Below are 25252 nucleotides of genomic sequence, written 5' to 3'. Positions count from 1 at the left end.
TTTGATTTGTAATTTCTTTTTTTAATTTTCCTCAGAGTTCAGTATTTTCGTGATTTTTAAACGATCTGAATTCCAATATGTGCACCACAACTGAGAATCTGTCAGTTGAATTGATGACCCACAGCAATCGAAATTCATTTAACTGTTCTACAGTATAGATCAATTGATTTCAAAACTTTGCCGACGTTTACACGACAAGATGAAGAGCATGAACATGTTATACTACTGTTGCATTTATTATTCAAACACCGTAATAATATAAGGTAGAAAAAACTTAATGGTGGTATTTAATAAGGCTCAAACCCAGATTATTTAGATCGAAAAGATGTATAAACATGATAGACTCATTGTAGGATTTTGTTCCTTTGAAAATTAACCGATGTCGGGTTGGCCACGAAAACTCAAAACCTAAGATCTTTACCAATGATCATCAATTCAAGTGACCTCGAAAATGTTCAAGGTCAATTTTTTACGTCGACTTTGATCTTTGACCTAACAACTTATTATGGGGTGATTACAGATGCCATAATAGTTACAGAATTCTTGATTAGTGGAAAATATAAAGTTCATTAAGGCACAACTGTGTTTCTTTTTGACCGAAGAGATATGTATTGTGTAAGGGGCATAACACTAGTTAACGGTTTCTTAAAAAAAACTGTATTAGCTTTAACTATTAAACTAAAGGTCTTAGACTCATTTGGTATTTTGCAATCTCACTTAGGACCAATGACCTTGTTCAACAATTATGTGTCATTGACCTTTTTTTTATAATATTTTACTTTAAATGCGTTTTTAACTTTTAAAGATTTACCTTGACCTTTTAACTTTTTATCATATGACCGAAGAGTTTTGACCTATTCGTTAGGGGCATAACTTCCGTTCACTGTTTTTAAAAAAGAAAGAAATAGCTTTAGTAGGTAAACCAAAGATCCGAGACACATGTGTCCTTTTAGAAAGGCATCGTGAACCAATACCTTGACATAGTTCATAAGGCAAGGTAATTTTCCTCAAGTTACAAATCATATATTTTTTACCATGTTTAAAGTATTGAGTTCGTGTTTTAACCTTTAAATGCATTCTACGCTTATTTTAACATTTAAGAAAAACAGTTATTGGCATCACACGGGTTATGTTCTTCTCATATATTTTATGATAGTATAATACTAAACCCCTAACGGGAAGGATTTTGCCTGATATTCATATGATGAAGACATAATCTTTCAATCAGTTTAATTGATGTCTGGAGCTGGCATGTCAGTTAACTGCTAGTAGTCTGTTGTTATTTATGTATTATTGTCATTTCATTTATTTTATTTTGTTAAATCTTTTGACATCGGACTCGAACTTCTCTTGAACTGAATTTTAATGTGCGTATTGTGATGCGTTTATTTTTCTACATTTGCTAGAGGTATAGGGGAGGGTTGAGATCTCATAAACATGTTTAACCCCACCGCAATTTTGCGCCTGTCCCAAGTCAGGAGCCTCTGGCCTTTGTAAGTCTTGTATGATTTTTAATTTTAGTTTCTTGTGTATAATTCGGAGTTTAGGATGACGTCCATTATCACTGTACTAGTATACATATTTTTAGGGGCCAGCTGAAGGACATCTACGGGTGCGGGAATTCTCGCCACATTGAAGACGCATTGGTGGCCTTCGGCTGTTTTCTGCTCTATGATCGGGTTGTTGTCTCTTTGACACATTCCCCATTTCCTTTCTCAATTTTATTTATTTTAAGACTTCTCAATTGTTTATGAACAATTGACATTTAATACAATTGATTACTCTTTTTACCATCTTTTTACCAGATATTAGAATATTTCAAAATTTGCCATTGATTTGAGTAAAACCGAAACAAATCATAGATTTATGATTGGTATGGCGTTTGTAACGTCATTTGTGTTCTCATGAAACTGGAACCCACCATTGATTTCATTCCTTCGAGTATCAGTTTATTGTGAGATCAATATAATAACGCAGCAAACAGGAAATATTAATTACTTATAACAATGAAACAAAAGTTCATCATAGTTTTTCATTATTTCCCATAACTTTCCTGTATCATTCATAACAGTGATTATCACAAAATGAATGCTTTTTTTAAATGGTACATTTTCTGTTTAATTCAAGGTAAGATATATACAATAATAAATCTTTATTAAAGTCATCTATATACTTCTCATTTCTGCTCTTTTGTTAATTTCTATGACAGGCAATGAGATGCTTGTTTATAGTGCTATGAGATAATAGTGTTTAGAGAAATAAATTGATCATTCTACTCTTTATATACGAATACTCAGATAAAAATAGGAAGATGTGGTATGATTGTCAAATGGATCTCCGATCGTGTTCCGTGCCGCCATATGTGTACACAACTGTGTGATGTTCCTCCAATGATAGGAGCACCTATATATTTTGGGACGTCTCGGGTGTTGTCCTGTGGTAATAATAAAACCATGCGGTATAACTTATTACCCAAAAAACGTAACTAACCATCATCCATGACATAATTTTTTATAAACAACTTTACATTTGTAAAATTCGACTAGTACAGACGAGCTTTTTTTTCTTATTATAATCTTTTAAGTCAGTTGCTATTAATTCGGTTGAAAACCTTTTTATGAATATACTTTTTGTCTCCAAAAAAGGTGCTTAACTGTCCTTGTCATGTTTTGGTCTTTGGCTCGTTTTGACATTTTGTAAACATTCAGCGAATTGTTGTTTTGTTCTATCAATTAATGAAACTCTCTACTGTTATTCTTGTCATCGTGATGAAGTAATAATAATACAAGAAGTGCAGAGAAAATGCCAGAAACGTCTTCTAATACGGAACGTCTGGAATAAGTATGGTATCGACAAAGACTCAAATTTAATGTAAAAACAAACATGAACATGAACAAGGCAACAGTACCACTTTTAACATTGTAAAAAAAAGTTATCTTAAATATTGTTCGGTTTGGAAGAAGTTATTGTATATTCATTGAAATGTAAATCACAAAATCACAGGAACAATATCCATGATATTAATTAGAATCAAAAAGGTAAGTACCACTACCTCTTTCCTGAAATATACACTTTTTTTTACTGTAGTTAATTCAAATGCCCCACTCATTTGACAACATGGCTAATATTTTTTTTAAATGGTTCACTGAATTTATTTTTAGGGGGCCCTGGGCCTATAGATAAAAAATCCTTCCAGATCACTGAATATGGTGGAGTTAAACTAGTTTAAAAAAAAACACCAAACCTCTCCCTAATCTCAGACAGTGTTGTAACAGTAAAACATATGAATATAAGACGTGGTAGGTTACTTGTACACAATAAAAAGACACTACGTACAGATCTGAGAGTACTCGGAGTGACTGACAGCAAGTTCAAAGCCAATAAAAACTTATAAAAAATCATGCATCTAAGAGTAAAATATCAATCAGCACATATTAAACATCCAATTGATTTAGTTTAAAGACATCATTAACAGATAGAGAAAAACCTTGTGTAATTCCAAGATACTGCAGGTATCGACAGATGTAGATCCATGAATGTGTATATGTATAAAAAAAAATAATATTTATTTTGATTTTAATTTACTAGTACCAAAGTCAATATAAATACCAATTAAAGCAATATTTAAAGATCTAACTATAGCGAGGAATTGCTACCGTTTAAAGAATAAGATAATTCAAAGGATTGATAAGTCAAGATAACTAAATAACCATTGCATGCATATTTTTCGTCCCACATGCATATCATGGCATGGCAGCATCACGGAGCTCTCTTTAAGTTTGGTCAACAAAACTGTTGCATATTCAACTTTACATTATTGCTTTGGTGTTAAAAACACATGATAGGATTTTCCTAGATTTTTCAAACAGTGTTCAAAAATTGATGCTTTGCAGTTCTCTTTAAAACTAAAAATTTCTACATAATACATTTCAGTTAGTTTCTATATTAAAATTAAAAATAAAAGGTGATAAATGTAAATGTTATTTGTAGAATGAAAAATATTTCCATAGAAAGATGACCTTATATTTTAATATTTGTTATTTTTGTTTCCGTTTGTAAAAGGAACTATTTCAGGAAAAAGCCTTCACATTCAAATATTTTGAATAAAGCAGAATGAGTCAACATCCCGTTGTGAGAATGAAAAAGTGACAAAATCACTAGTGAAAAATAATAACTATTGGGGAACATAAACAATACAATTTTTCTGATTTGTTTTTTTCTAATTAAAAGTGTTATATTTCTTATTTTGAATAAATCTATTCTAGTCAAGTTTTAAATTTGGCAGTTAACAAAACAATGTGTAGAAAGCGTTTCAAACATGTTCTGTACACTAATATAATAAGTGAAAACTGCATAGACTTCTTCATGAAATATATATTTCAACAAAAGAATTGTATTTCTGCAGCAATATTTGATAAATTTTAACAATCACGTGTGATGACCGATAAAGATGGGTGATGTAACTGGAAACTTATTAAAAAAAAGAACACCTAATATTCTGTGAGAAATTTTACACTTAGCTCGCCCGAAAGTGGCTTTGGCCGCTTCATGTAATTCGAGCAAAAATTAAAGGATTAATAAATATAATACAGTTAAGTTTGAGTTGAATCACTCGATACTTGCTTGCGTGTTATAAATTGATAAGCTAATATAAAAAATAAGAAGATCTGGTGTACAAGTCAATGAGACAACTTTCCAACCCTGACCAAATCATATAAGGGTTAAAAATATATTACCTATAAAAAAGCAGATATAACATACTGTAATAAACGACAACCACTGAATAATTGGCCCCTGACTTGGGAAAAGCACATACAGAGTGTGACGAGGTTATCAATAATCTAGTTTTCTGGCGCAAAAACAATTCCTGACGAGCGAACGGCCCAAGTAAAACATTGAAAACAACACGTTCAATAATTTCATACCTCCGAAGCGCTTTTCTTGATTTACCTTCATCAGGAACGCCCAAAGCCAAACATTTGAAATCCGACTATGTATAAGTACCGAAACCGTATAAGAGCTATATGACAAGAATACCGAAAATAAATTGCCAAATTCATATAAAGTCAAATTTGCTTGAGGTAGTTGAAATTAACAAACATATACATATTATTCATCCTTGCATCGTATCACCAAAAGTTAAAAGGAATTTGTCTTGAATACTTTGATTTCCTTTTTATCAACATGATAGCTAAGTTATGCATGGTAGGTCGACCGAATAAAAGGTGGGCTCATACTGAAAAATGACGGTATGTTTGAAACGGATTTATTGTCCTTTTATGTACAAAGAGCATGAGTTTAACTATGTAGTGTCGGACAATCATTTATTACTGAGAACATGATTATATTTAGGTCAAATAGAAATGCAAAAGATGCAACTGCATGTCCCGAAATATGCAATTAAAGACAGATCTGTTAAAATAAACTGTTTGTCGGATACAGTTCCTGAAGGAAACACTGCTGAATTTCTGATCAATGGCAAGTCTGTGAACAACGTGCGACTTCATCAGAAAAGATGCTTCAGAACAGTTGATGTTATACAATGTATTCCTGGTGTGTGTGAATGTTCCAGTGATGGTCGGGCGATGGTTTTCTACTATTATCCAAATCAAACAGGGAAATACGATTTTTCTTGCAGAATGAAATTTACATCCATTACCACCAACCAAGGACATTTCGTAACAAATAACAAAGTGACAAATATAATTGGTACGTCTTCTTTCTTATTAGATGTAATTTATGAATACATGTATCAGTTTTATTAATATAAACATACGGAGATTTGGTATGATTTCCGTGTGAGTCCAAATGCGGTGGATATCACCGTACGTCTTACTGCAAATAGTTATCAAAGGTACCAGGATTATAATTTAGTACGCGCGTTTCGTCTACATAAGACTCTCATCAGTTACGCTCATATCAAAATATTTATAAACAAAGTTGAAGAGCATTGAGGATGCAAGTACACGAAAATTGTTTTAGAAGAGTTACAAACAAAAATAGTAAATCGCAGTCTTCTTCATCAAATGAAGACATGAATTAACTATGTTTTATTAAAATAATTGTATTCGATCTATTTCTGATATATTTTTGTATAAATTAAGAATGTCTTTATATGTAACGTTCAGATTAGGTATTAACAATTATTTAGTTCAAATTGAAGACATGTGCAACATGTGCAAGGGACATGATATTTTCTTGTAATATACATATAGTAAACTCAAACAAACATTCGTGACAGCCAAATTGTCTCCCACTATTAGTTCAAGCTTAGGCAATAAAAGAGTCCCACAAAAACAGCTCAAATTTTGACATAGATGTTTATTTTAGTAAATTAAAAGCATTAGAGAGTATTTGTTCTGGAAGAAATATTGGCTTCATTATGAATAAATACGGTATATAATAGGTCGAATCAACTTTCAATTAAGAAATTGTTTAAAATAGTACTTCCAATGGAAAATAATGAACATGATGAAAGATAAAGTTGACATAACTAAATCAATCGCTCTTTTGTATGCATGAATTGTAGAAAATTTCTTTGTCAATTTTGTTCTCATATTTATTTATATTGTAGTCCTGTAACGTTGTATTGTCATTTTAATGTTATATTTCACATGGCCATAAAAGAAGGAGGTTTGACATGCCACAAAACCAGGTTTAACCCACCATTTTTTCCTTTAAAAATGTCCTGTACCAAGTCAGGAATATGGCCATTGTTATATTATAGTTCGTTTCTGTGTGTGTTACATTTTAACGTTGTGTTTCCGTTGTGTCGTTTGTTTTCTCTTATTTTTTAGTGTGAATTCACATTACTATAAGACGTGTCACGGAACTTATCTATCCCAAATTCATGTATTTGGTTTTGATGTTATATTTGTTATTCTCATAGGATTTTGTCTAATGCTGAGTCCGTTTCTGTGTGTGTTACATTTTAATGTTGTGTCGTTGTTCTCCTCTTATATTTAATGCGTTTCCCTCTGTTTTAGTTTGTTACCCCGATTTTTGTGTTTGTCCATAGAGTTTTGAACAGCGGTATACTACTGTTGCCTTTATTTTAATCATTATGATTCCCTGTAAATGTAAATGAAAATTTAACAAATATTATAAAGCGTGCAAATATATTCCGATTTATTTTTTATGCCAATTACTTGATCAACTCTTCAGAGTCAACACCCATGATTAAAACAGACACACATGATTATTCTATCAATCTTACATGTTCTGTTGGATTTATTGACATAAAAACAGTTTTTAAGTGGAGTTGTGATAATGAAGCCATAATGTCTGAATCCTATCACAATGCATCAACCTCATGGTCTGTTGTCAGATTGGATATTTCAAAGAGAAGAAGACAGCAACACTATGTGTCTGCAACGTGTCACTACCTACTTTGAATTTCACGGGATATGCTGCCACTCAACTAAAATACAGAGGTAGTATAGCTGTTTATGTTATTTCTAGACTTATGAAGATTATTTAGGAGTGCCAACGATACTACCCATCTAGTTCCCAATACGTAAAAAGTAAACAATTATAGGTCACAACACGACAACTAAGCGTAGCCTTGGCTCATACCGAACGGTAGACTATAAAGGATTCCAAAATGTTTAACAATTTGACAAGTCTGTCAACCAAACGTTTTGCTATAATTTTCAAAAACATGTCGTTCTGTATTTGCATAGTTTTCGGATCTTTCATATATCCAATCTAGATAGTTAAATTTTCAATTTTAAAGTTTTCGCCGAGGCTCGGGCTTTAAAATTGATAATTTAACAGTCTCAATTGGTATCAATGTAAGAACCTATATTTATCAAATTAAATCAAGTTACTAGCATAACAAAAAACTTGTTTCACCTTCAGGCATTCCAACTTTCTCCACCACTGACAAACTTACCACCATAAAACTAAAACGTTCTTCTTTGCATCACACTTCTGTTTTGAATCGAGATTATATTCTCAGTGTGTTTTTGAAAACACTGAATCAACAATATTTGTTTTCAAAGATATAGTGCTTTTGATCATGAATATTTATCTCAATGACATCTATTTTCTACATATTATTATCTTAAAACTTGAAAGACAAAAGGACAAATAATAGTACAGAAGACACAATATAGAACCGGGAGATGATCTCGGGTGCTCCGGGAGGTTAAGCAGATCCTGCTTAACATGTGGCACCCGTCGTTATCTATGTTATTACAAATCTGGTAAATAGTCTAATTCGGTACATCACATTCGTGAAATTGGAAGGATATTGTAGTAATATATGTATAAAGGTTACACACTTTGTACATTATCGATAAATTCAGTCATTTGACAAAATGTCAGAATTAATCAAGTATTATATATACAAGATAGACACTTTTATGTCGATTGTTTTAACAGTGTGTTTTCAATCATGCACAAGTTTATCATGCTCTCCTTCGTGTTTTGTCTTTATTTTATTGTATTTTTGGAGTAAACACGAAAATAGTAAGAAGAGTAGAGGTATACAACAAAGCTGTTAATTTAAAATGAAGTCTAAACTGACGGTATAGTATTCTTGCATACTCTATATTTAAATCATCTCTACACCAAAAAGTATTAATTACTATTAAACGTTGTGGATTTTTTTTAATTTGATTGTAATATCACACAAATATCACACACAGGACTACCATCCGAATAAACTTTTAAAAAATATGAACATGTGTTGAAATTTAAAAGATTTTCTTGAAGCAGTTATCAAAACTAATTCCAAAAAATGACACAATGATTTGTTTTCTGGTGATACATCTTCAAACGTATATTTACGGGTACTTATTATTATGTAATGAATCAACTACAAGAAGTATACAAATTACACGAACAAAATCGGGAATTTTACTAAAAGGTAGAGGCATACAGTCCATAAAGCTACAAACGAACGCCATTCAAAGTAAATATTTAGATGTTGAACAGTGTATGCTTTTTGTTTTCAGGTCGACCAGAGCTATTACAAAATGAGGTTGTATCCATTGGAAACGATGTCGTGTTCTCCATGACGTTTTATTCAAGTGAGGAAACAAATAAAATAACATGGTACAGACAGTGGATACGATTGGTTAATTCGACAGAACAAGAACAGACAACGAAACAGACGACTCTTAATGTTCTAGTGCGTGGTAAAAATGTATCAGTTGAAGGATTCAAGAGTTCTTTATTACTACGAAACGTAAAAGTACATCATTTGTACAATATAAAGATATGTTTGAAAAATCATTATGGCATTTCTTGTCATAGATATTTTGAATCAAAAAGTAAGTCATATTTCATTTAATGCTTGACTTTTGATGGTATAAATATCCCAAGTAAGGGTGAAACTTGGGAAGTGACAAACATGTTTAATCCTGTCATATTTTGATACACATCACAATTCAGACACGGCCTGTTATCGCAGACTTTACAGTATGGGTTTTATTTTTAAAGGCTATACGGTTATCTATATTTGCTTAATTATACTTAATTTGGACTACTGTGGATTCATTATTATTCGTTGGATACCAATTTTCGTGGATTTCGTGGGCACAGTCAAACCACGAAATTCAATATTCAACGAATGATAATTTTTCTATATGTTTGAATGCAGACTTCAGCAAAACCACGAAATTAAATATCAACGAATATGCAAGTTTTTCTAAATCCACGAAAATTGGTACCAACGAAAATAAATGAATCCACAGTATGTTGGATAATTGTTTCATTGACAATCATATCCCATTTTGAGTAGACATGTTTAATGCACTGCAATATTGCGTAGACGACTTTAATTCGATTTAAAACAATCGAAATCGTGTGAACTCTGTACAGATACATTCACATTAAATATATTAATCAGTTTTTTATATGTTTTCGGTTCATTCGGAAAAAATATTAGCAGCATCAACAGCTGACATCTTTATTGCATGTTGTACATTTTAGAAAAAGAAATGCAGCAAACCTACCCTATAGTCTGGATGATAGCAGTTGTCGTAGCTGTAGTAATAGTTTGTGGTGTTGGTTTGGCGCTCTTGTTTTATAGACAGCGTGCAGGTATCGATTGACAATAAGTATTAAACATATATATTATAGAAGTACCCATGTGGAAACATAAACCAATCACTTCTTAAAGTATCAGTTTGATGCTCATTATCAAACACAGGGTGTTTTTTTTTTTTTTTTTAATTTGTGAAGGTCATAGCTGATAGTTTACTAGCTGCCATATTTTTCAGAATTTGTCTCCTATATATATAATGTTCTAGTAAATTTCGCCTTTTATATCGTTTTATTTATTGTTACGACTTGTGTCAATTATTTGTGTATTTGCTATATTTTGAAGCCTCATATCTTGACTTACATTTAGAAATTGACAATGAGGGTCGGTTGAAAACAAAACTTTACGACAAAAGAAATGATTTCAGCTTTCAATTGTGAACATTCCATTTCTAAGTAGCAACATTCCAGCAGCACCTGCATACGGGGTGTATATCTCCCAATTGATACGATATTCCAGTGCTTGCATTTCCTATCATGATTTTCTTTATAGAGGGTTGCTGCTCACAAGGAAGCTATTAAACCAAGAGTTCCAAATGGCGAAGTTTAAATCATCCCTTCGTAAATTTTACGGACGCCATGACGAGTTGGTTGACTGTTATGGAATAACCGTTTCACAAATGATTTCGGATATGTTCCTTACGTCGTAACTACAATCCCTTTCCCTTACCGAATAAGAATATTTACCGGATTTTTTATTACATAAGCAACACGACGGGTGCCACATGTGGGGCATGATCTGCTTATCCTTCCGGAGCACCTGAGATCACCCCTAGTTTTTGGTGGGGTTCGTGTTGCTTATTCTTTAGTTTTCTATGTTGTGTTATATGTACTATTGTTTGTCTGTTTGTCTTTTTCATTTTTAGCCATGGCGTTGTCAGTTTGTTTTCGATTTATGAGTTTGACTGTCCCTCTGGCATCTTTCGTCCCTCTTTTTAAATATCATTTGAAATCACTGCCTTAGAATTACAACTTGTGAGAGGTAAAATGGTGTCTGACATTTTGCAATTATTGACTCTTGATGACGTTGATACAATTATTTATCAACCCTAGAGATATGATATTCACTGAGGCCAACGGCTGAGGGTGAATGTCATATCAATGGCGTATATACATTATTGTATCTACTGAAATCAAAAGTCAACAACTGTTTTATAATATGATTTGTTATCCCTTTTCTAGTATTTTCTCAAGATACTGTTAAAACTGCTCCCTGTTCTTTATTCTTAATATATCATTTGTTTTTGCAAATAGTAATTTTTCATAAATCGAGATATTTAATAAAGTGTACTAACAACAAATACACCAAAAAAGACAAAAAAAAAACAAAAAGAGAAAAAACATACACCTTAAAACAAGAGGAAAAAGAAAGAAAAAAAACCGGGAATTTACTTGACCTTTAACCGAATTTATTGACCTTGACTAAGGGAATCTATATGTAGGTACTGGGTCGCGTATTTTCTGACGCTGCGAATATCACGTTTAATCATAAATGATTTCCTATGCTTTTAGCCAATGAAAACACATAAAATTCAAATAATAAAATCAATTTGTTAAATTTTTCTAATTATAGCTAATTCTCATTCAACAGAAAGAACCACTAACCCTGTTTATTACTCAGTTGATAGTCAGCAGAATAACGCGTGAGTACAGCCAAACCAAATAATGTAGTGCGTGTAAAATATGACTGCTTTTAAATGGTAATTACTTTTCACTGGAAAAACAATTATGAGATGAGATGTCGGTTAAACTTAACTTCAAGTATGTTCTCCCTTCCACACGCGTTTGTATATCAGTATAGATAACTTATTCAACCGAATTCCCTGAAAAATCTTGATTGTTTGTTGTAGTCATATGTTCTGTCACGTATTCAAGGTGATTCCTGATACCAGGGTTGAGTTCAATATCGGAGCAGCTACGTAGCGGCTACGTAGCTGCTATCAATATTTATGTAACAACTAGTATATAGCTACACGTTCAATAGTGAAAATCTACGTACCACTACGTAGCTGCTACGATATTGAACGCAGCCCTGTTTTAGTATGTGAAATGTATCCAAACAATATTATAATTCTCTTTGCAATCTAATTGGAATTGGACAAATGTTGTTTAGAGTAATAGCAATTGCATATAAAAACAAGAGATTGGGCAGTTGCAGATATTTATCTATGTATATGTTTCTTATAATAACAAAAGAATAGTTTTGTAAATTAAATCATCACTTGAGCTACTGCATGGTTTATTTTATATTATTTATATATGACATAGTTGATTCATCTTTAAAAGTAAGGCTTCAACAAGCATACAAAATTATTAAAAATGAAATAAGTGAATTTATTTAAGTGGCACTAGCTGTAACATTCGTTTTCATCGATTTCACTCAAATTTATATTTAAGTTATAACATATTAAAATGTTTATTCAGATTACAGTAAGTCTTAAATAAACAGTTAACACTGCATGTACTCCATTGGATATATCAGAATTTCGTGTGTATTTTTTTCTAGACGCCATTTGATTATTATCGAGATGATCACCGCAGACTTCCGATTGTCATTAACCGTTTAATGACTGACAACGATTTAAACATATGTCACCAATCTTTAGTTATTTAGTTAAATTGAAAGTCACATGAATACGGATTCAGTGAGTTCGAATTATTCACTTGCAAGTGAATAATTCATCAGCCATTTTTCTTTGCTTATTTAGACAAAATTGAAACAAATTGGTTGCTAAAAACGAATCATTATTTCATCATTTCACTTATTTTACTGATTGAACCAAACAAAATCGTTTTCAAATTTATTTTTTCTCGTAGCTAGTGTCCCTTAAAACGTGAAAAAACTCTAACATAACTTTTTACTTCTTTTAAATACAAAAATGTTTACATATTGACTAGTATGTATTTACTTATTATGCATCATATGTTGAGCTATATATATACGTTAGTGGCGTTTGCTTGTTTATTTCTAATTATGACAATAAAACTAATTTCATGTATGCAGATATCAACACATCTCAGGTGACAGAGAAGAGGTGCATGCCTATGAGACTCCAATGCGTTGTGTACGAACGTTTAAGCGAAGAAAGACCACTTCATGAGTACAATATACCTTCAAGATATGAGGAACCTCAAAATTCAATGGATGATATCCATTCTTTTGATAGTAGGAGCAGTTACGAAAAAGTAGTTTTTGGATTTTGAGTTTGTAATAAACACCCTATCATTCATGGAATAAAATAAATATTGCATACTATTAGTTTTTGTTTAAATTGTGGATGCTTGGTGCTCTAGGGTCAAAATATCAGACATTTATATGGACTTTCAGGTTTCTTGGACATTTGGGAAGATTTTGTAGTTACAAATGATAATTTCAAGATAAATCAGTCTATATGATGAAACAAATGCACTAGTGATATTACTTGGTCAAAGAGGCTCAGAGGAACATTCAAACTCATGTAAATATAAAACAGACAATACCATGGCCAAAAAAAAAAATTAGGTCAACAAACAAACAATAGAAATAAGAAGATGTGGTAAGAGTCCCATTAACAACCTTGATTGGCTACACAGCCCTTTCACGGTCGTACCCAATGAGACAACTCTCATTCAAGTCACAATATACACAAAAAGTTTAGTTTAAACATATTGTATTTCCTGAATTAAAGCAAAAAGGATTAGACTCAAGTAAATCATACTTATGAAGTCTTCTTCATAATACAATATAAAATTACAATAAAAGTAAAATAATCTAATGGACATGCATATACAGCAAACAATTTATTGGATATAATACTAGATTTCATAGAGAGAGAAAAAAAGAGAAAAAGAAAGTCTGAAAAGTCATATCTGAGAGAGAGAGAGAGAGAGAAAGAGAAAGAGATTTGAAGTTATGTTTCCACTAGCGCAATATAATATAATATTACAAGGTTTTTTTTACATTCTGTGGGAAATATTATGGTATCCCAATTTCCCCCCAAACCTGGGACAGTGTCGTAACAGTTCAACATATGAACGAACTATAAAAACCATAAATATATACAATTTTGATGATTTGCACAATAGTACTAATATGAGATGTTAATTTTAAGATCGTGATGTCCAATATAGTTTAGCTGAAAAATATCCTCCGTCAGAAATCGAAATTAGTATATAATTAAAAACAGTCTAAATATATGCAGCGGTGTCATTTTTATAGTGATATGTGGATAAAACTTATGTTGTATGTGGTACTCCTTGATTCATCTGAAAAAGAATTGAATGCTATTAAAAGCATATAATAAGAATATCTATTAAACAAACTTTTTATAGTGCGTATAAGGTAACTATTTAGATATTCTAATCCCAATCGTGCAATATCACTTTTGCTATACGTTATTTTATATTACCTTTGAAAATATAGTTTAACATGTGACTCTCCCTTAACGAATCGAATTTGTTAAAATATACGAATTGATAATATTTCTCCATATATGTAAACTATATATCAAGGACCACATACTAGTTTAGTTCATGTTATTAGATATACACTGAAATGCAGTCAACTTTAGCGTTTGATAGTTCATTGATAATATTCTGGCGTATCACAAACAAACAATGCAGTCAACTTTAGCGTTTGATAGTTCATTGATAATATTCTGGCGTATCACAAACAAACAACTTGTAACGTCTCATTTCATTGGCCTAAAGATTCAAATACAACAACATTTGTAGTTTGCACGTGAATTGACACAGGAGACTGACTATGGAATGTATTATGTTACTACGAACGTAAAAACAAGTATTTGACAATGTACAGTTTACTAATCTTTGGTCAAAAGAATTAAATAAATGTTTTGTGTATTTCTAATTGTTGTGTCGAAATATTATACTGTAGCAACATAATTATCGTGTACATAATGTACCGCATTATGAAACATATAAGGATAAAATAAAATACTTGTGCCGCTTTTATACATGATTAAGTAACCACTTTTAATTTCTTTCAATGTCGTAGTTACTTATAATAAGGATCTTATAATGCTGATCCATTATAATAATTACAAAAAGTTATGATGGGTTGCATATTCCTCTTTTGGTGTTTTCATGCTATAAAACGAAGATACAGAAAGTTACACAGGAGCTAAGCGTTTGGTTTAAGAATTTACGTATCATAAACGGAGCAAATTGTCCCCGAAATATAGAAACAAAAAAAAAAACAATAATCGTATCATTTGTGCACGTGAATGAAGACGTAGTATGCAATGTACTATCATGATCATCACGAATTCAGTGAAGGCATTTTGGTTGTAAAAAGGATTGAAATGTTACATCGGCGAAGATTTTTTCTTTTGTATGTGTGGAACTAAAAAAAATAGCGTATCGTAGTTTATAAGGAACAATATAAATGTACTATTTAGATTTAGATTAGCTAAAAACCTCTCCTTTAATTTAATACCGTAAGAAAGTGATATGTATAACATTGTTGAACTATCCGTCAAAGTGACGTGAAGTATGCATGCGTATTTACAATGAAATACAAAATCATACATGTAAGATAAACTGATAAACGAAATATTAAGAAATTATTAATAAGTATGACTGAATGCATGTACTAGAAGGGGTCAACCTTTTTATCAATACATTTAAAGAAAAAACAGGCTTTTAAAAACTGATCGTGTTTCTCTGTAACTATTTAGAGATACAATCTACGTTCGAATTTTAACCGAGAATAGCAAAACAGTTAAGTATAAAATTCATTAAGTATATCGCTGGAGTTTATAAATTATATTTTTCTCTAAACAAAGTATGGTTGGTTACATGTTCTGAATTTACTTAGACATTTCGGGATTTTTTCTCAAAATTAGGTAAACTGAATTACAAAAAAAATCACATTACTCTTAGTCGAATACCTAAAACTTGCGAAAGATATAATAAGGCAGGATGAGCAACTTGGCAAAAAGGCCGAATTACGATTTATGTAAAAAAAAAAAAAAAAAAGGACAAACTAATAAAAACTAAAACGGCAGAACCAAATAGACTAAAAATAAAAAGACAGGACAGAGAATACAACTTAGAAAAAAGAACTAACTGTTTCATCAAAGTCCACCCTCCCATCAAAATAAAATGGTAGATCTCTTAATCCAGAAACAACTGAGAGGAGACAGTTGAATTAGATATTTAGATTTGACACCTTAAGATTTTAAAATTTTAAATTTTACCAGTGCACAAAATTATAAATTAAATAAATTTTACATGCACATACATTTATCATTGAAAAGTTAGAATTGCTATGGGATAATCAAGAACACAATAATGTACGTGAATACTACGATGGAGGTTATAACAACTTTTACCGGCTACGTGAATACTGATCAGTCCATTCAACTTATAGTACGCGTGTTCTATTTTCGCAGGTGTGAGAGCGAAGGTTTGAATTGGCCAATGAAAACGATAGTTCCTTTACGAGTTAATCTAATAAAGTGTGTTTGACTGATTACGTCGCACTACCTTTCGCTAAGCTTTGCCGCATATAAGTTTATGAAGCTTTCGGATTTTTTATGTAATGCATTATGAATGAAACACCTTGATCCTCCAAATGATTTTTATCTTTATTGACTATTTTCGTTACAGACACTGACTGCTAAAGGTGAAGCTATTGAACACCTTCTATATCTGAGTGAAGTTCAACCGTTCAAACATAAAAGAAAACGACTTCACAAAAATATTCAGTGACAAATTATTGTTCATGCTATTACTAGCATTTTATCATTGGTTTTATTATATTTTTCTCATAAGGAAATGCTTATTCAAGTGATACGACTTATCATGATTTCCTTGATTAAGGGTTGCTGCTCACAAGGAATCTATTTAACCGACAGTTTCGAATGATTAAATTGAAATCATCCCTTCGTAAATTGTACGGACCCCAAAACGAGGTGGTTGACCATTATGTAATATCCGCTCCACAGATGATATCGAATATGTTCCTTCCGTCGTATATACAATCCAATTCCCTTTCCAACTTTTTACGAACATAAACTATCGAATTACATGTAAACTTAAAATCGAGTTTGTACTAACATGGGCAACACGACGAGTGCAACATGTGAAGCAGGATCTGCCGAAGAACCTAAGATCACCACACTTATTGGTAGGGTTCGTCTTTATTTTTTTATGTTGTGTTTTGTGTACTGTTGTTAATTTGATTTGATTTTAAACACATTTCATTCATTAAGATATGAAACGGATTGAGCAACAGGCACATCCTATAAAAGCTCTCTCCATATTACATGTACAAAATATAATTCAATTATAACAACTGTATTTAAAATAATGCAATATAGTGGAACATGCATGCTTCATATGAGCACACACAAGCAAATATATGTTCACAGTGTTACTTTCTAAATGCAAAGTATATTTAAGTATATAGGCAATTACTCATCATTTATTCAAGAACCTTGAAACATGCAAATAAAATTCTGAACAGATTTAAAAACAGCAATATTCCTACATATGAAAATAATCTGTTTCCAAAAAGTAATAATTCAATATGTATGTCAATATCATCAGCAATGAAGTTAATGGAATCATAAAGGATCTGTCTTACATCTTTGTACTTAGGGCAAATAAACAAAAATGTTGGTTATCCTCAACAGGATGATTACAGTTTGCACAAAAAAGTGTTCTCGGATAAGAACTGATTAAACAAATGAGATTTTTAGGTTGCTAGCATTATTTTTTTTTTTTGACAATGACTTATATTAAGTTTCCTTATCCCATAATTGAAAGGTTTAAATATATCATCAGTCCTATAAAACTTTTCCAGTCTACTTCTAAATATACCCAAACTTGAGGATTTTTTGTAAACTCAAAGGAAGACTATTTCAAAGTCAAAGTGGAACGAATGAAACTATTAAAATTAGAGCTAGTTCTAGCAAGAGGCGGATGAAAGGGTTTTTTTTCATTATTCAAAGTATAAAGGGTTTGTCTGGGAAAATATGGTTGGACTAACTCATATAAGTCATCCCATTTAATATTTTATACAATAGCATAAGCTTGTGTTTATTACGTCTATTCTCCAGAGTTTCTAAACCTAATTCAATATAAAGTTTTTGTTCAGAGGAATTACGTCGTAATCCTGTAATAATTCTAGCAGCTTCTATCTGAATATTTTAAAGAAGCTCAGACTCGTGCAGGGAGCAATTGCCACAAACAACATCACCATACTCTAATATAGGTCTAATAAAAACATAATAAATGCGTATAAGAGAACTCCTATCTAATAAATGTTTAACTTGACGAAGCACAGATAGACGAGAGCATGCTTTTTTTACAAATAATATAGATATGTGTGTTCCATGAAGCTGATGACTGAAATGTTATCCCAAGATGACAGTGAGTATTTATTTTCTCAATCTCTTTCCCATTTATCCAAAAAAATGCAGGTGGGTGCTTCCTTTCCCTTCTAGTAAATACAATATTTTTAGTTTTCTTAGAGTTAAGTTGAACAGCCCATGATTTTGCCCAATTTGAGATAACATCGAAGTCATCAGTCAAAGAAGCAGCTGCTATAGCAGGATCATCATCTACTATAACAAATAAAGAGGTGTCATTTGCAAAAAGTATAATATCATTAGCAATGTCATTTACTATATCATTTATATAAATAAGAAACAGAAAGCCTTCTGAAACTACATTTTGTTGACGATCTAAAAGATAACTTTCTAACCAAGATAAGAGTGGATCATTTAAGCCAGATTGTTAAGTTAAAATAAAAGTCCTTTATGCCAAACTTTATCGAAAGCTTAAGATACATCACAAAATACAAACCTTACATCCCTCCCACTATCCATATTACTAATAATTTTATGATATATTTAGATTAACTGGTTAACAGTGGAGTAACCTGGTTGGTTTCGAGCTAAATGTGGACTAGCTTTTCCTTTAAACATAGGATTTACATGTGCAATTTTCCACAGGTAAACAGTGGAACCAGTTTAACTGATAGAGACAGATTAAATAACTTAGTTAATGGTTTAGAGATAAAGCTATCAACCTTTTTTTTAAATTCTAGGACTGATACCGTCAGGTTCAGCTGGTTTGTTAACATTCAAGAATTTAAACTGATCTAAAATTTCTTTCTCAGTGATGGCAAATTATTATCAGGAATGTCTGTACCGTTGTTGGTATGTTTAACTTTTTCTTATTGTCCATGGCTTTGTCAGTTTGTTTTCGATTTATTAGTTTTAATGTTCCTCAGGTATCTGTCTGCCCTTTTACATACCAAGTCATGAATACGAGAGTTGTTTTACATTCGTTTGATGTGTATGAGCTTTTGATTTTGTCATTTGATAACGCACTTTCTGTTTTGAATTTCCTTGGATTTTTGGTATTTACCTGACAATTTGATGCATAGTTCTTACCCTAAACTAGTAAAATGGATGATACTAGACAAAACAGTAGAAGTAAAGATGAACCTGTAATAAATAAGTTATCATTCAAAAATATGAAGATGAGAAACATAAAACTAACAAACAAAAAAAAAGCTATTTCCCTGCATTTCAATGTGTACTTGATTCTTGGTTTATAACTTTTTTACATCGTATCTGTAATCCCAAATATTTATAGTTACATTTGTTTATTTATCGTCATTTTGGTGATGTTGTACCATTTTAGACTGGTTATATATATAGTCTAGATTAAAAACAACGTTAAAACCTATGATTGCGTTGGATAAAAACCGCTATTTTTATAAGTGTGCATGTAAAACAAATATCGTTGTAGAGGGGTTTTAATACACAACTAACAACATTTTCCAAAAAGACCAAAAGAGTGAAAAAGTAAATTGTAACAAAACGCATTTGACTAACAGGTCGAACATCGAATAACAATTCATTTGTATCCAAAGTTATATTATAGTATCTTTTTATTTACCCTAGAAATAGGATTATCTTATCCCATCATCAACAATATTATGTTTTTTATCTTTCATTGATACAAATTTATTTTTCCGATACTGCATTACTCATTGATTCGTAGTGGTATCAACACGGTAATACAACGCACAATGTTATCGCTATTAACATTCTAGTACTACCATCTGGTCTATAAAGAGGCTAGCGCACTATTAATCAAAGAACATATCATTCTCTTGTTGAAGATGTTTTGAAACAGGCGGGTTTTTTTTTAAATATTTTTTTTTTTTTTTTTTTACTGCTTTTTTTATATTTTTCAATTGCCTACAATAACTTATAGTATTGAACGTATCCGACATTTACTTCAAAAACACGTACATTGTATATTAAACTGGGGAATACACATATGGTCACTTGATATTCTGTCAAGCGGCGAAGGGCGTCAGTTTGTTTGTGCAGGGTGTAAAAATACGCAAAGAACTGATTTTAAAGTGCTCGCAGTTACCTAAAGCTAGTTCAAATCCTCCAACAACTGAAAAACAAATCATGTACCAAAGACTTAGATAGAGTCTATTTCAAAACTGAATGGGTATTACAGAATATTAGTAATAGTTTAAACTTTAAGAAGTTCGGGGCATATAAAGGTTTAAAATATGATGCACGGCCCTATATTTTGACTTGTGAAAAAGGAAGTACATATGAAAAAAGTAAAATAAAAAAAATACTGAACTCCGAAGAGTATTCAAAATCAAAAGTCCCTTATCCAATGGCAAAATCAAAAGTTTAAACACATCAAACGAATGGATAACAACATTATTCCTGTCTTAGTACAGGCATTTCATTTCCATGATACATAAAAAGCTTCATAGTAAAAGTGGTTCTGTGTTAGCCGTAAAAGAGATTTCTATTTGCATTGTCTGTATTTAAAGAAGTGCAACCTATATGTATATGACCTTTTTGTTAATCAGTGACCAAACATCTATTTATTCATATAAAATACGATTTATAGCGCATGTAATCATTATGAAACATCGATGGAAAGTTTCAATGAAGGACTTAACGTTTCTTCAATTGAATCGTATTGGTTAGTTATTGATATCTGACTCCAGGCAGATTATCGTTACCAGTATACGGCAAATGATAATTCTCGTAGAATAAAGCTTTAAAACATCCATAAACAATAAATTGAATTCACACAATGATGAATAGTCTTGAACTTTCATATAGAAACAAATTATTAATCATATAAACATACAATAGATACATTTATGTACATTACATATTACAATACATGATTGATATTCACATTTATACATTGCTCATCAATAATGAAGCAACACAATCATTTATTTTAGTTGTAATTCTCATGAATCAGCCAGTTAGGCGGCTGCATCAACAATTCCAACTTTATGTAGTGTTGAGCTTTTATTCTCATCTTTATCAAAGAGTAGTCGACCATGTATTCATTTCATCGGTAAAGTGGTGAAGGTTATGCTCATGAATGAAGGCAACAGTAGTATACCGCTGTTCAAAACTCATAAATCCATGGACAAAAAACAAAATCGGGCTAACAAACCAAAACTGAGGGAAACACATTAAATATAAGAGGAGAACAACGACACAACACTAAAATGTAACACACACAGAAACGGACCAAGCATCAGACAAAATCCCACGAGAATAACAAATATAACATCAAAACCAAATACATGAATTTGGGATAGACAAGTACCGTGACACGTCTTATCGCAATGTGAATCAACACTTAAAAATAAGAGAAAACAAACGACGCAACGTTAAAATGTAACACACAAAGAAAAGAACTATAATATAACAATGGCCATATTCCTGAAACTGGCATTACCAGAATGCTTGATTTCTTGTTTGACAACATATTTGTTATTTGTTTTTCAACAGACTGTCTGAATTCCAATGGGAACCAATTGTGCCCCTCTTCTTGCCGACTTGTTTCTTTATTATTATGAGGCTGACTTTATACAGGAACTTCTTAGGAAGAAAGATAAGAAGTTAGCAATATCCTTTAACTTCACGTTCCGCTATATAGATGATGTTCTCTCACTAAATAATACAAAATTTGGTGACCATGTTAAACGAATCTATCCCATCGACCTGGACATAAATGATACTACAGAAACAGCTAAGTCTGCCTCATATCTTGACCAACATCTAGAAATTGACAATGAGGGTGGGTTGAAAACAAAACTTCACGACAAAAGAGATGATTTCAGCTTCCCAATTGTGAACTTTCCATTTCTATGTAGCAACATTCCAGCAGCGCCTGCATATGGAGTATATATCTCCCAATTGAAACAATATTCCCGTGCTTGTATTTCCTATCATGATTTCATTGATAGAGGATTGCTACTCACAAGGAAGCTTTTAAACCAAGAGTTCCAAATGGTGAAGTCGAAATCATCCCTTCGTAAATTTTACGGACGCCATCACGAGTTGGTTGACCGTTATGGCATAACCGTTTCACAGATGATATCGAATATGTTCCTTATGTCGTAACTACAATACCCTTTCCCTTTTCACGAATGTGACCTACCGAATTAGACTATTTACCGGATTTTTAATAACATAAGCAACACGACGGTTGCCACATGTGGAGCAGGATCTGCTTGTCCTTCCGGAGCACCTGAGATCACCCCCAGTTTTTGGTGGGGTTCGTGCTGCTTAGTCTTAAGTTTTCTATGTTGTGTATTCTGTGCTGTTGTTTGTCTGTTTGTCTATTTTTAGCCATGTCATTGTCAGTTTATTTTCTATTAATGAGTTTGACTTTCCCTCTGGTATCTTTCGTCCCTCTTTTAAGTCTGTTCATACTTTCTTTAATTTATTGATACTGGTTTGACGACAGCAGTACGGTCCTGAAATAAATGTCAGGCTTATGATCAATCTATATGTATCTACCTAAACCATATATGTAGCCGCAGATTTCCTGTTTTTTCATTTACTTATGTTGTTGGATTGCTGTCTTAATGATGTGTATTCCGTATAAGATTACACGTTTTCAAATTTTTACTCTGTTAGATTTACACCAAATTATGAATTTTATCCATCCTGATTCCTTCCTGACATAATTTAGGAAGAAAACAATTAAACAGAATTCTTACAAAACTTAAAATAAATTCCAATCGGTTGTGAAAGTTTTGTGTCTATGTGCAAAAAAATGATGTGGTTGGACACACATAATGAATAGAACTTATGGTTATTAATCTGTACCCAATAGCACTTTAATAGTTGTGGTTACTTATGTGACAAATTATGTTCTGGAAGGTTCACGAATGACATCGTATCACCAATTATGCAACTTATATGAAATTATAATCAATTATAAATGATGCATGGTTAAATCTAAAACTTCTAACTAAATTGATGTTGTAACTAAGATCTTTACAAAAGTGCATTAATTGGAACTGTAACACAACAGCAACAACAAAGGTAAACCTATAACGAGAAGAGATGATATGTAATATACAATGTACGTGTTTTTGAAGCAAATTTCAGATACGTTCAATACTATAATTATTGTAGGCAATTGAAAAACATAAAAAGAGAAGTAAAAAAAAAAAAATTTAAAAACGCCTGTTTCAAAACATCTTCAACAAGGGAATGATATTTTCATTGATTAGCAGTGCGCTAGACTCTTTATATTCCAAATGGTAGTTATAGAATGTTAATAGCGATGTAAGCTTCGCAAGAATCGTGTTTGTTTACTACTTCAAAATAAGATAGCAGATATTTATCTGCACATTGTTAATATGAATGACCAATTATCTCAAGTGTCATTAAATAATGTAATATACTGCAATTTTGTTTGTAACAGAATATTACCATGTTTCATGGCGTACTAAATCATAATCCTGGTACCTTTGATAACTATCATGATATAACGGCTAATCAAAATAAAAAGCAAGAAAACAATATATGCTAATTAATGTGACACAATTTCCTCTCTCTCTATTCGGTTTACAAACATATTAATGTAGTAAATACGGTAGAAAGAGGATGTCTCTTTACAACCTGAAATTGTAAAACAAAACAAAAAAAAGAATAATCAGATGGAAAACTATCCTCCTGGTAATCAGCTAATAAAGGCTTCAACATAAAAAATGCAAATATTTCTAACGAGAGAAAAAAACAATAGCCTGGTACCTTTGATAACTATTACGGTTAAACTATAAAAGAGAAACAATACTAGTATTACAGACAGCAAATAAAGATGATACATGAATAAACATTTCCTTACTCGGGACAGACAAGAGTTGTTTATGTTTTAGAGCGCCGAGAGTGGTGTAAAAAGTAAAAACACAAAAATACTGAACTCCAAGGAAAATTAAACTAGAGGCTCTAAAGAGCCTGTATCGCTCACCTGGGTCTATGTGCATATATAACAAAGGACACAGATGGATTCATGACAAAATTGTGTTTTGGTGATGTTGATGTGTTTGTAGATCTTACTGTACTGAACATATTTGCTACTTACAATTTTCTCTATCTGTAATAAACCTGGCTCTTTAGATACAGAAGGAAACATTTTGTAAAAATTTACAAAAATTTACCAAATTAATGAAAATTGTTAAAAATTTACTCTAAAGGGCAATAACTCCTTAAGGAGTCAACTGACCATTGTGGTCATGTTGACTTATTTTTAGATTTTACTTTGCTGAACATTATTGCTGTTTACAGTTTATCTCTATCTATTATAGTATTCAAGATAAAAACCAAAAAAATAAAAAATTCTTTAAAAATTACCAATGGGGAGCAGCAACCCAACAACCAGTTATCCATTTCATCTGAAAATTTCATGGCAGATAGATATTGACTTGATAAACAATTAAACCCCTTGTCAGATTTGCTCTAAATGTTTTGGTTTCAGAGTTAAAAGCCATAATCTACATTTTACCCCTATGTTGTATTTTTAGCCATGGCGGCCATCTTGATTAGTTTGTTGGGTCACCGCACACATTTTTTGAACTAGATACCCTAATAATGATTGTGGCTAAGTTTGGTTAAATTTGACCAAATAGTTTCAGAGAAGAAGATTTTTGTAAAACATTACAAAAATTTACGAAAAATTGGTAAAAAATGACTATAAAGGACAATAACTTCTTTAAGGGGTCAACTGACCATTTTGGTCATTTAAATTATTTGTAGATCTTACTTTGCTGAACATTATTGCTGTTTACAGTTTATCTCTATCTATAATAATATTCAAGATAATAACCAAAAACGGCAAAATTTCCTTAAAATTACCAATTCAGGGACATCAACCTTACAAC

At 31.7% G+C, this 25252-nt stretch overlaps 1 protein-coding gene and 2 long non-coding RNA genes across 3 annotated transcripts in view; 2 read left to right on the top strand and 1 right to left on the bottom strand.

Annotated features, from left to right (window-relative positions):
• LOC143080918 (uncharacterized) overlaps positions 1-25252 on the bottom strand; it is a 493997-nt gene that overhangs the window by 339832 nt on the left and 128913 nt on the right. The window lies entirely within an intron of this gene.
• LOC143078453 (uncharacterized) lies at positions 5357-9278 on the top strand. The gene is made up of 3 exons (XR_012979231.1): positions 5357-5709; positions 7165-7433; positions 8961-9278. It is a non-coding gene; the product is annotated as an uncharacterized LOC143078453 (long non-coding RNA).
• LOC143078452 (uncharacterized) lies at positions 9940-13294 on the top strand. Its single transcript, XR_012979230.1, has 3 exons — positions 9940-10050; positions 11624-11693; positions 13055-13294. It is a non-coding gene; the product is annotated as an uncharacterized LOC143078452 (long non-coding RNA).

The sequence above is a fragment of the Mytilus galloprovincialis genome, chromosome 6 (genome assembly GCF_965363235.1).
Source record: "Mytilus galloprovincialis chromosome 6, xbMytGall1.hap1.1, whole genome shotgun sequence".
NCBI lineage: Eukaryota > Metazoa > Mollusca > Bivalvia > Mytilida > Mytilidae > Mytilus > Mytilus galloprovincialis.
This window is presented reverse-complemented; position numbering and strand designations above follow the sequence as displayed.